The sequence below is a fragment of the Pongo pygmaeus genome, chromosome 5 (genome assembly GCF_028885625.2).
Source record: "Pongo pygmaeus isolate AG05252 chromosome 5, NHGRI_mPonPyg2-v2.0_pri, whole genome shotgun sequence".
Taxonomy (NCBI): domain Eukaryota; kingdom Metazoa; phylum Chordata; class Mammalia; order Primates; family Hominidae; genus Pongo; species Pongo pygmaeus.
The window spans coordinates 12,525,342-12,538,835 of NC_072378.2; positions in this window are offsets into that span (position 1 = coordinate 12,525,342).

A 13,494-nucleotide genomic window follows, 5' to 3' on the forward strand; every position below is an offset into this window, starting at 1 on the left:
CATATACATGCTTGTTCAATTTTTATTAAGGCGGTGTACCAAGTGTTTATTTTTTTCCCACTCCTCCAAATAATGAGCAAGGTCGTCTCTTTCCCAGAATGAAAAATGTGGTGATCGTGGCTTCCTCCCTGAGAAACTAGCTGAGCCTATTAGCAGGGAAGCCACCCAGAAGGAAGGCTTCCACGTGTCAGGATGGATTCTTTCTCTTTGATATTTGAGCTCATTTGCTTCTCCAGACAAATAGTACTGTCTCTCCTTTTTAAAACAAATACACTTGGGAGGAGTCTTATTTTAAGTGTTGTTGACTTTTGGATTAATTATTAAGGTGGTGTTTGGGATAAATTAGAATATAGTCAGCTGAGGGAAAGATGACTCTTTCAGAAGGGGAAGGCTATTGACGGGTATGGGAAGTGGAGCTGAAGAGAGATGGCAGAGACATCAGGAGACAGAAAATGATGGAAGAGAAGTGAAGTGGGAAGAAGATGAAGATGAATTTCACTGATTAAAACGTTTTATCTAAATTAATTCTGGCCATTCTTCTGGGAATTCGCTCATGCTGTTCCTTGCAATGCGTATTCCTGGGGCAGACATTTATTGACCACCTGCAATGTTCCGGGCACTTGACTCAAACCTAGTGATTCAAAAGTGAGTAAGTTATAGGGATGGCTTCTATAACAGATAACATGCTAGAGAAATGGCATCTAACATGAGCTTTGAAGAGTGAATAAGCATTCACAAAGGAGTCAGTAGCACGAAGCAGGACAGCGCCATTTGTGATTCCCAACTCAAATGAACACTCAAACATTGCTTGCACTTTTTTCAACTCTTCCTCAGAGTCACTAACTCTATGCTTTGTAGTGTTGAGCCTTCAACACTGCCGTATATCTATTTACTGTCAGGAAATAAACTAATTTTCTGTTTCTCGAAAAAAGAGAGACCATCGTTCATGAAAATCTTCCATTTCTTTTTCCATCACCTATCCATCCATATGTCCCTCCACCCCATCACCTGGTCTCATAGGAAAATGTATTCCCTCTTCCTCCTTGATAAAACCCAGCCTTTCTTCAAGTCACTGAGACCTGGACCTTTCACATCTCATCTGGAAGCTATGAAATCATCATCTCCATTATCTTTGCATCTTTATCCTCTTCCTTAGGTTCAGCATGAACAAAAGCTCAGCTCCTCTCCATTTCAAAAAGCAAACATCTATGTGCACACATGCACACACACAGAGAAACTCTTATTAAAATAATCCCAATCTGTTTTTCCCCTACCAGTACTTAGATTGTATTATTAATCTCCTTATTGAAAAATCAATGAACTCATCTTAATTCTCATTCTAATTGATCTTTCTGCACCATTGTATATTGCTGATCTTTTCTTCCTTCTTAGAATGCTCTCCTTTCTAAGTAAGATATTCATGGAATACTCTCCTTTCTGAAATATTGACTCTTTACCAGTTCCCTTCCTTTTAGCTATCTCCTCCTGACTTATTATTCCTTATCCCTTAAATGTTCATAGTCTCCAGGGTTCAGACCTTGACCCAATTCTCACTCCATTACCTTTCCCAAGCAATTTTATTCACTTGTAGGGCTTACTTTCTCTGACTTCTCACACTAAAGCAACAGCAATTTATGTTAGATCTTCCTTCCTAACATTAATCAATTCTAACCTCCTCTCTACATCCCATCTACTGTCATTACTCAGCTTTGGCCATCCTCATCTCCCACCTGGTTTAGAATAAAAGCCTCCTAATGCATCTCTCTGCCTCTTCCGGCTACCCTCTAATTCTTTAAAGCTGTGCAAGAGTAATGTTTCTAAGTGATAAATCTTATCTCTCTGCTATCCTTCTTAAAACACTTGAGTGGCTCCTCAATGCTTTCAGAAGAAAGTCCATATCCTTAATCAAAATTCTCATTGTGATGCAGCAAATTATTTAAGACTTTTCACAATATACTTTTCCGATGTCTCCTCCCCTTCTTTACCCACCAAACATACACTTGGAAAGATTTTTCATCATGATTTTTCAATCATGCCATGATTTTCAAACCTCATGCTTTTGCTTCTGCTTAAAGTTAAGCCTGGAATACCTTAAATTTACTTACTTGAAAAAATTGCATTTATTCTTCAAAATACAAATAAAATACTTCCTCTCTGAAGCATTTCTTGATATTCCTCCTTACTCTTTCCACTGTGCAAATACACATATCTCAACCAAAGTTAGTTATTATTTCCTCTATACCCCTATCATATTTAATTCCTTCCACTACTTATCACACATACCAGATTGTTTTATGGTTCTATGATCGCTGTGTTCCTCCTGAGAAATTAAAGACTTAATCCAGCATGACATGGACAGTTAATGTCACAACCAGAACAACAATGATCTAGAGTGTATCAGCCAGTTAGCCATCTCTTAGGCCATGCTGTGTGGTTGATATCATCCTGCCGGAAGGGAAAGACATAGATCTGATAACCTCTGTAAGTCTCCGTCTGCTACCGCCATGATTCTATGAATAACCTCTTTAAACATTGCTTCACCACAGAATCTACATAGCTGAGGCCTTTGTTTTCTAAAGGCTACCCTGGGAACAGCAGCAGGAAAAACAGCATCTCTCTCACCACATCATAGGCATGATTAGTGAAGGTGATATCTTGGTAGTGTTCAGACTTGACATCATTCCTAGATGCCTGGATAAACAGAATGACATTTTTAGGACTGCCCCATAAACTGAATCATTTTGAAAAGTGCCCCAGTGACCCAAGTGGTTGGGCTTTCTGAGTGGTGATTTACTGTGGCTTATGGGGTAGTTGAATGAATTAATTGTGCTTAATTGAGCTATTAGCTCAAAGATCTTTCTGAAGATCAATCCAATATCAAAGTCCTTCTAAAGTCTAAAGAACTTTTTTCTTTCTAAAATGGAAATTGGGATGGAGAAGTGATTACAAATCTAGTGAACTTATATATTTTAATCTAATTGCAGATACTGGAAAACCCAATTGTAAGTAAACTATAAAAAGACACACTTACCTGTGCAAATAGAACTGTTTGTAAAGAATTTAAGTTCCTTGGATAAATAATTACTTTAAGCAATAGTTTTATAATACGGAATGGAAGTTCTGGGCATTTTGTGCAAAAGATACGATCCACAAAACATGATAGCACTTCAGCTTTGAAAATTTACCCTGCTCTTTGGGGGAACTGGGGGAGTGAAGGATGTGAAAGTTTTGGGTCCAAAAAGCCTAGGCCTCTCATGAGGTTCCTCTTTAACTGCTTATATGACTTAAAGGAAGACAACCACCTAGTATGTCATTTTCCCCCAGTAAAATATGGGTTAAAAACACCTACCTTACAAAGAAACTATGAATTAGGTATGATATGTGAAATAGAAGTTTCCTGGGTTCTTAGGAGAAGTCAAACATTCTAAGGCTGAGGTGTCTGGGTCTCTATTGTATCATTTACTCATTGAGCAAATAATCATTGAGCACCTGTTACATGTCAAGCACTATTCTAAGCTCTGGGGATGAACAGACAACTAAAGAGACAAAAATTCTGGGGACTCCTAGAGGGAGGAGAAGGGGAGGAAGGCAAAGGCTGAGAAACTACTTACTGGGTACTATACTCACTACCTGGGGGACAAGATCATTCATACCTCAAACCTCAGCATCATGCAATGTACCCATGTAACAAACCTGCACATGTACCCCCCTGAATCTAAAATAAAAGCAGCAATTATAATTTTAAAAAGAGTTATTTAATGGGGGAGGAGAAAAGCAAGCAACAAACAAACAACTAAGTAAAGTAAGTATTAGAAGTATGGAAGATGGGAGGTAGTGTGGAGAACAATAAAAAGAGAAGGGGGCCGGGCAATCCTGCGGGTTGTGGTGGATTTCGATTTTAAATATAAAGCTGAGAAAGGACCTCATGGAGAGAGTGACTTTTCAGAAGCACATGAGGAGGTGAGTGAGATGAGGTGAGAACATGAGGATATCTGGAGAAAGAGCAACCCAGGTAGAGAGAACAAAGGCATGGGAATCTTAAGATGCAAATGTAACTGTGTTCAGGGAACAGTACAAAGGCTGGCATGGCTGCATGGTGGAAAATAGTGAGTTAGCAGGGGGCGAGACGTATACAGCCTTGGAGCCTATTGAAAGGCTTTGCTTCTCTGAGGGAGATGAGAGCCATTGGAGCATTTGATGCAGAGGAGGAACATGATCTAACTTGCATCTTGGAGTATCCCTCTGGTTGCTGTTTTGAGAATAGATTTGTGGGGAGATGCCCAGGTGGAAGCGGTTAGGAGGCAGTTGCAGTAGTGCAGTTAGTGCCCCGGACCAGGGAGGTGGCAATGGAAGCAGTGAGAAGTAGTCAGACACTGGATATATGTCACAAATAGAGACCACACAGGACTTCCTACTGGAATGAATTGGGAGCGTTAGAGAAAGAAAGAAGCCAAGATTGACAGCAAGGTGTTTGTCCTGGCAAGTGGAAGAATGTACTGGCCATTACAACTCCATTGGTGACACAAGCTCAATTTGGGGGGAACTTAAAGCAAATAATTTAACATGATCTCTTTATCTGCCTTTGTTATGTATCTTTCTAAATCATAAAATGGGAATACTCAACTGAGAATTTTTTAAGACCTTAATTGAAAGATGCTATCTAATAAAATTTTTTCTTGCATCTATTACATTAAAAGGCTTGTTTGATTCTAATAAAATATCTATGATATAAAACATGTCTACAAGAAAGGTTAACAAGAAAGAAACAATAGAATGTTATTACTCAAGTTTTCTAAGTGAAGAAACTGAGGTCCTGAGAAATTGACATGCACAAAGTTGCAGTTCTTCAGATTTCTTCTTCAGACAACTTTCTAGCATAACCATTACCCCCCTCTGACAACAGTAAGCCCCATCCATGGTATTTTTTATAATGATTTTTCTCCAGAAAGGCTCTTGGTTTTAATAGCTAATGAACCTGTCAACTAGAGAATATTGATTGTTATATAGGACACAATCTATTACCAAGTTTCCTCTTTCTTTTCCTTTAAATCCTGTTTGCCCGCCTTTCAAGTTGAAAAGAGTCTTTAATCTAGGAATTTTATTGTTCCTTATATATAAGCTAAAATGTGAAGATTGACTTGAAATGCAAATGCTACTTTAATATCTTTCCAGCAAATACTACTTCTTGTACTAATGCTAGAGTGTGTGAGATAAATAAATTGGAGTTCAATTTTTCCTTCTTCTCAACTCTCTCTGTTTGTCATTTTAGAACATTGTGAAAGGCAGCAAGCTATGCTAGAAGATAAAGCTTATAACAATTTTTATTTCCTCTGTTGTGGCCCCCCCACCGCCACCCCCCCCAAAAAAATCTTAACTGTTTGTTTTATAGTCTTCTCTGCTCTCAAGGGATTTGAGGTATGCAAAGCTTTGGCTGAGATTGGAAAGAAACAGCTCAGAGGTGGGGACTGCTGCTTAAAATGTTCCTTTGTTTCATTTTTTTTTCCTGTTATTGTATATGAAACTTTGAAACTATCCTGACTTTCCATTCCAAAGGCACAGGCCAGGACAGGTGCCAATCGCAGGGACCATTTGGTGGAGGGGTATACATGATGATTGGTTTTTATGGGGGCTCAGAGTGAAAGCAGAGGGGATACTCAGAAGGTTTCATTATGAGATTAAGATGTTGGCCTCGTTAGGGTAAACTGTAATCCTCCATCACTTTTTGGTGAGCAGGATCCTGTGAGAACATTCTACAGGGGAGATCTTCAGGTTTAATACCGACAAGCACAATGCAGGGTCCTAGAAGCCCAAGAACTAAGTGGAAACTCCAGGGCTGGGGATGCTAAACTCCATCTGTGTTGACTTGCTTTGTAACCTGAGGCAAGTGTCTTTAAATTCCCTCAGCCTCCACTTCTTCATCTAAGTCAGGCTTGCCACAGGCACAGGTATTATGTAAATACATAGATACTATCATTCCTTGGGGGAAAAAAATGCTTTGTTGAGCCAGCAGAGCTCTCTACTGCTTAAAGCAGGGTGTGAATAAGAGCTCCTGGGTCTTTCACCAAATTGTTGAAGATGTTCTGAGATGCTGTAGAAAAGGTGCTTTCATGGCTTTAGACACAGTACACAACCGCTGCTCAGATTGAGTAGTATCTTTTTAATGGCAGGATTGGGAAGGTGTGTTTTATTTTTCTTTTGGATAAGTCACTTGGAAGTGATGGACTTATGGTCTGCTGGCCTGGCCATTTGACTATGTCGAACAGCAATCCCACCTTTAACTTGTTAGATCCATTTTCCATACTCCCTTCTATTCTCTCTCCTCTCCCAAATACACACACACACACACACACACACACACACACACACACCCCTCTGCATTTGCTTGACCTGTAGAGTAAAATTTGAGGGATGCCAAAGTGCTTCCTGTTGCCACATATATGCACTCCTTAACTTTTCTCCTGTTACAACATTAAACCTGTTGTTTAAATAGAAAATAAGAGTCAAACATACCCCATTGTTGTTAATGGGATCCGATTTGTGTTTACCAGTGTGGGATCTGGGTTTGAATCTCAGCCTTGTCACTCAGCTCTGTGAATTCTCTGAGCCTTGATTTTACCTTCTGTAAAATGGTAGCAGTAATGGTACAGCCCTCATAGGGTTGCTGTACAAAGTAAAGATGATAATGATGCAAAATCCTTGGAATGTTGCCTGATGCATAATAAACACACAGTAGACACAGCTGCTGAGGTTATTATTGAAATGGTACAGCGGAAAGAAATGGTACGGAGGAAGGTAAATCAGGATGGCGTAATGGGACAGAGCAAACCATAGACTTGAACTGACCATTTATGAGCATTTAAGTTAACTTTTATTCTGCTTCTGCTGATGGCAAAATTTAGGCAGGCTTGCAAGAGCTGCCTTGTCCTGTAAGACAAAGACTAGCCTAACCAGTTCTTGCTAATAACTGGAGTGACCTCTAGTGGTTCTGATTTTTTTCATAGTGGAAAACACAAAACAAACCAGACTCACTCAAACTGTACACTATTTTGCTTGTACACCCAAAATTCAGAAGCTGATTAAATGGAAACTAGTCTAGTGTTTAATTGAATTGACTGATTCAATTTATTAATAGAAGCCTTATTTCTACTGGATAGTTTCAAGAATCCCTTCCAAGTATGACCACACCCTCACTTCCATTTGGCCTTCTGTCCATTATTACTGAGTTGGGGGAGTAATTTATTAGCATTCAATTAAAATGTATAGATGTATTTAAAACGTATATGATGCTTCCCATAGGCAAGACACTGTGCTAGGCAAAAAAGAACGTATCAAGATGAAATATGGACAGACCCCTTTGAAAATACTAAAAAAGTACCTACTTTTAAAAAAGATGTTGACACAAATAATTACCACCATCTTATGCCTTATGGCTTTGTAGGCAACTTTGCTTTTTCTGCTATGGGAAGAAACAGATCCCCTCAGAATAAAGCAAAATGAAGCATGCATATCCATTGATACACAGGAGAATTCTCATCCATGGGCTGGGAGATTTGGCCTAGAGTAGAGCCAGGTAGCAAAAGAAAAATGTACCCTGCTATGGTTTAAAAAAAATCAACATTAAATAAAGCAAAATCCAAAATTCAAAAATTAATTAAAGAAATCATTTTAAATGTGTTTATTCTGCAACCATACATCATTTATGTTCTAGGTAATTCTATCCTCAAATAAATGTACTCCTTTTTACAAAAGCAATGCATTAAATATGCAAGTGAAAATGAAAACTTTTTATACCTTTATATAATTTTTATATAAATAAGTCCACAAGTTATTTATATTGCCAAATTCTATTATACATTGTAGAATATTAGTAAAGGACATATGGCCTATGAATAAAAAATAAGAGTCCCAAAGAAAATACTAGTGTCCTGATATAAGGCCCATACTCTGATTTTTTTTTTTTTACTTGATGAGTATTTGAGACTGGAACATATTTTTAGCTATCCATGCAAAGTGCAATTGTCTCTTATTTTTCCACTTGTACTTCATGAAGACCTTTGGTGATATCTAGTTGACAGGCTAATAGCCTTACCACAAAGAGCTATTTAGACTTGGCAGAAATTTAGAAATTCCTGAAGCCTAAATCAATTTAAAAACCTGAAAACAAATTCACCAAACTTCAAATTCTGCCCTGGCACAACTTTATTTGGTAATAGTGTGTAGGGGGATTCATTCCAAACACAATGTCTTCTAACACTGGAATTTTCCTGAAGCACCAGGTTTCATCATTGGGAATTCTGTTCCATTTCTTTTTAGGGTTTCTATTTAGTGTCATTTATGTTCAGCTTATGCCCTGGGAGTACAGAAATAGCCAGTTGAGAGTATGTGAAATGTCCTGTTTTTAAAACTTATTTTTATATTTGTTTTTATTCTTTTAAAATTATTTATTTCTTTATTTGCTTTCTTATTCTTTATTTTTATTATATTTATGATTTATCTTATTTCTCTTTAGCTGGTCATCAGTTTAAATAAACCTTAAAATGTTCCACATCTTAAAGATGTTGACTTCTCCAAGGTGGGGCTGGGTCTGATTATGAGTTAAAACTGAGTGGAAAAAACAATTCACAAAGACATATTACAGGAAACATTTATAGGAAAAAAAATGAAAATTAGAATGTCATGTGCATCAATACAGTATGATGGTCTTTAAATTCTCATTGTCAAATCTTATTTGGTTCTATATTTAATATTTAAAACTATATTGACAATCAATTAGTCTTTCATAAGAAATTGATATTCTTAGCAAACATTGAGTGGTGCTTTGTACACAGTTGAACATCTTATACTTTTTCAGCATTTTTACTCAAGCATTGGGCTGATAGTATTAATAAATATTGCTATTAATTATTTGAACTTAAATATTACCACTTAAAACAACTATAAACATGTTTAAAACATAAAAAGAGATTGGTTGACAATACAGATTTAGAGTTAACCCTTCATGATAAATGAGAGAATCTATGATATCTGGGTATCTACCTTTGACTCCAGAGAAGTAACAAAACTGGATACGGCGTTAGGCCCATTGGGTGATAACTGCTCCAGGACGTTTTAAAGAAAGTAAAGTTAGCTTTAAGCAGCTTCACACGATTTTGGGGGATGCAATAGTGATTCATGCCTTTGAAAATTTGCAGTCTTGCATGTGTTGTTTCATACCATTCAGTTTTATCCACCTGCCATTTTCATCTGCCTTTTGAGTATTGGGGAACAGGTTTGAGCCTCTCGGTCCCTTGGGTAATGGTTTATCTCAGCAGTCTGCTGCCACCTAGTGTCTAGGATAGAGTGTCATCTATTAACTCACATTTGGTAACTGAAGAACTCCAACTGCTCACCAGAAAATACGTAACTACAAAAGGAAGCACACATGGGTGGTATGATAATGGCTCCCAAACTGATCCAATGATGCCATCACATGATATTCAGTTCTCATTAATACATGTCTTACAATGGGAATGGCAGGACATGGGGTGGGTAGGAGCGGCTGGTGGCAACAGTTCTGGTTTCACATTAAATCAGCAAACCACCTTACACATTTTCAAGCATCTGAGTCTCAAACCCCATTAAGTTAATGATGAGAATCCTCATAGCTCCAGCCTTACCTGATGAGTTTCACTAACACAATCATGAAAGCTCTGGTAGAATTTCAGAGGGATTTTCATTGAATTAGGTCTACCATTTTCAGAGATACTTTTGGCTACTTGGTCTTAGCATAAGGGAAATTTCTCTTTATTCTGCCAATAAAATTATAGACCTCTTTCACTTAAATCTTCCATTTATATCAAGCTACAGTGGGATCACGTGTTACGTATGAAAGTCTACTTGTTACTAGGATATGACAAACAGTATTTGACATCCACTCTTCTTTCTGAGCCTGTTCCACTTATAGCTGTTCTGAAGAATGTATTTCATTTCAGGAACCAAACACAGTGCTGTTACATAAAGTCTGATTGATAGGAGTTAAGGTGGGCAGAAGTTATCAAAATCTGAAAATTAAGTGTTTCAAAGGGAAGGAATGCATTATCATTAGAACAGTGGGAAGATAGAAATGCCTGTGCTAACTGGATGATTGGTGGGGACCGTCAGCCTCCACTGCGGATCCCAAGCACTGAGCCAGCCTAGCTTCCTGAGAACTGCTGACCTCAAAATGCAGGGATGATGTTGCCAGACGAGGGTCCCTTCAGCAATCGACGGGATCACACTGAAGCCTTGTTTGCTCATCTCCCTGTGTGTCTCACTAGAGTAGAATACTAGAACTCATGAAGAAATGGCCTCAGCGACTTGGAGCCAGAAAGAGCACAGGGAATAAAAAAGAGAAATTAAAAATATCAGCTTCACTGTGACAGCCAATCTAACATCTCCCTCCCTGCTCATCTCTCCCTTTCCCTCCCTACTGATTATCTCAAAATTCTTATGTTTCCCTATTCTCTGTCCCTGTCATACGCAGACACATGCACTCACATATTTATCCCTCCTCTTTCTTTTCTGCAAGAAATATATGCCACAGAATCACTCTTCTGGTAGTAAGACAACCACTGAGTTCGGTTAAAACTCACAGCTGTGAAGTTTATCCGTCCCCATTCAATTTCCCAATTGTTTGCCAATCTTCCTCATCATTTCCTACATGGATATTGGGCTTTAAATGCTACAACATCATACACAGGAGCTGTAAATACAGCAAACATAACATTTATCTTTACCTTTACAATCCTGAATATTTTCATTTAAACAGTCTCATTCATTAAGTTTAGCCTCTAGCAAAGGCAAGACTGTTTCTCTGTTCTGATTATTAAGTACTTGGTTACCAGAAGGAAAACTGGATTTTGGATGAATAACTTATTCTGATCGTGTTAGTTTTGTTGTGTCCCTGAATGTTCATGATATAGTTAATGAAGATGGGTCACTAAACCTATGTCACTGATGAGAAAAAAATTCCTACATGATAAACAGCAATGCAACCTGCATACAGGTATGAGTATATATGTGTATATGCATATGTATACACACACACACACACACACACACACACACACAGAGGAAAAAATATATGAACATACTGCAGAGATACCGAAGCCAGGAACAAGAATCTTGACTTAAATATTAGACAAAGAAAAGCTCCTTTTGTGAAAAAAACCATCTTAAAATATAAATTTTCAGTGCAGAACTTGAGTTACCAATTGCTAGTCTTCACAGTAAGCCTGATGATAATAAAATGTCTATTTTTTCTTTTTTAGAGACAGAGTCTCACTCTGTCACCCAGACTGGAGTACAGTGGCACAATCATAGCTCACTGTAACCTCAAACTCCTGGGCTCAAGCCTTCTGCCTCAGCCTCCTGAGTAGCTTGGATCACAGGCATGTGAGACACACCCAGCTAATTTTTTACTTTTTACTTTTTTTTTTTTTCCATAGAGATGAGTCTCATTATGTTGCCCAGGCTGGTCTCAAACTCCTGGCCTCAAACCATCCTCCTGTCAAAAAACACTTGGATTACAGTCGCGAATCACCGCACCTGGCCAATAAAATGTCTGTGCTTGTTGGAAAAAAAAACAAAACTCTGTTTATTGACACTCCCTGTATTATGTAAAGAAGGCTGAGAATCCTTTTGCACACTGTTTTATGAATATAACAGACAATACCCATCAGTTGTGGCAGTGACTATATTGATGTGCTCTTGGTAAGGTGCTAAGAACAATCCTCTCTGTAAAAGGATGAAAAACAAAACCCTTGAGCAGTAAAAGATGACACATTCCACAAATGTTAGCTAATTTCCTGCAACAGAGCATAATGAAAGTGCATGTAGACAGGGTGTGCTTTATCTGTAAAAAGAGGAACAAAAAAAGAAACAAAAGCATCATCATATCTTTTGGTATCCAGAAATAAAATCCACTCAGTTAAATGGTGATTATGAACAACTTTGAAAAGATTGTCAATATCGAATGCTATTTTTAAACAACAAAAGTTTCTCTTCATACCTCTAGCAGTCTTACATTTTAATGAAACAGGCTCAAAATAGCACAACCCATATTTCTAGGTTTTGATAATTAAAATTCTTCATCTGTGGACTACTAGCCATAAATAATCAACTTGAGAAAATAAACCAAACTTGATGGCTTTCTTGTTTCTTCTTACCATTTCTGGATCTTTGAACCTTCCCTTCCATTTTCTCAACCAAAGATAGCCTAAACAAAGAAAGCCAAAGCCAGCTTTTGCCCAGTCTTTCCGATTGACCTGCGTAAATCAAACTAGAAGTGACCTTATTCCTTGTTTCACTGAAAAGGGACTTAGTGTCATAGCTAAACCTTTCACTGGAGAAGAGAAATGGGGTTGGCCAGAAAGTCTAATTATAAACCTGCCAGTCAAGGTTTACCATAGAGAAACAACAGGAAATATCTATGAAGCTGTTCACAGCTTGTCAAGATGACCAATGGAAGACCACATATATGACTTACCTTGACAATAGCTTAAACTCTGGAATTTCCTTCCACTGTAGTAAGTTTTATGGTGCCCTTGAACCAAGGAAGCGTGTGCTGTGCGGGGGGGCGGAGGTGGTTGGGGGAACACAGGCTTTGCTGATAAACAAACCTAGGTTTGAATCCTCCAAAGTCTACTTATCAGGTGGATGGTTTCTACAATTTTTTAATGAGTCTGAACTTCTTCATTGTAAAATGAGTATAAAATCTCTACCTAATTGTATTGTGTGAGGAACTAGAGATAATATGCAAAAAAGTACCTAGAGCACATCTTTAAACATTATAAAGGGCATTATGGGAGTTGAGCTTTGTTAAGTCTTTGTGAAGGTAGAGCTGTCCTAAATTGAAGTCACTCTACCATAGTCTGTCTCATCTCAGATACGTTTTTGAAAGGCCCTTTCATAAGAGGTTCTGTAAAAAGTAGTGCTCATGGAGAAAGTATTATTCTGAAATCATCCTGCTTAAAATCAACTTTCTGAACTGCCATGCAGTCTTGGCAAATACGAATTTCCATCACCCCTTTGCTACATGCCAAGTTGGAATATTGAGAATGCTGTCTATTATTCAACCTAAGTAAAGTATATTACTTTTAATTGGAGGTTGTTTCACTGCCTTTTTGAATTAGGAGGCTAATCATTCATCAGAAATATACAATTAAGGACTTTTGTGTTAATTTGGCATCATTGCCATTGATCCAAAAGTGTTGTTATCTTTTAAGCAAGAGCTGAAGTGAGTTCCTCCCATATGTTTTGGCAGAATTGGTGCATCTGTAAGATTTAGCGCTAAGCCCTCCATGCCTTGGCATAGCAGCTGCACAGATCAGTGCTCCGGGGCTTGTTCCAAGCACATCACCACATAGATTTGCAACAATAAATCAGAAATTTCAAATCTACTGAACAAAGTTTGCTACCGGATTGGTAAGTTGATTTACTTTTGCAAACATCTATTAAGCATCTTTTCATGTAAGT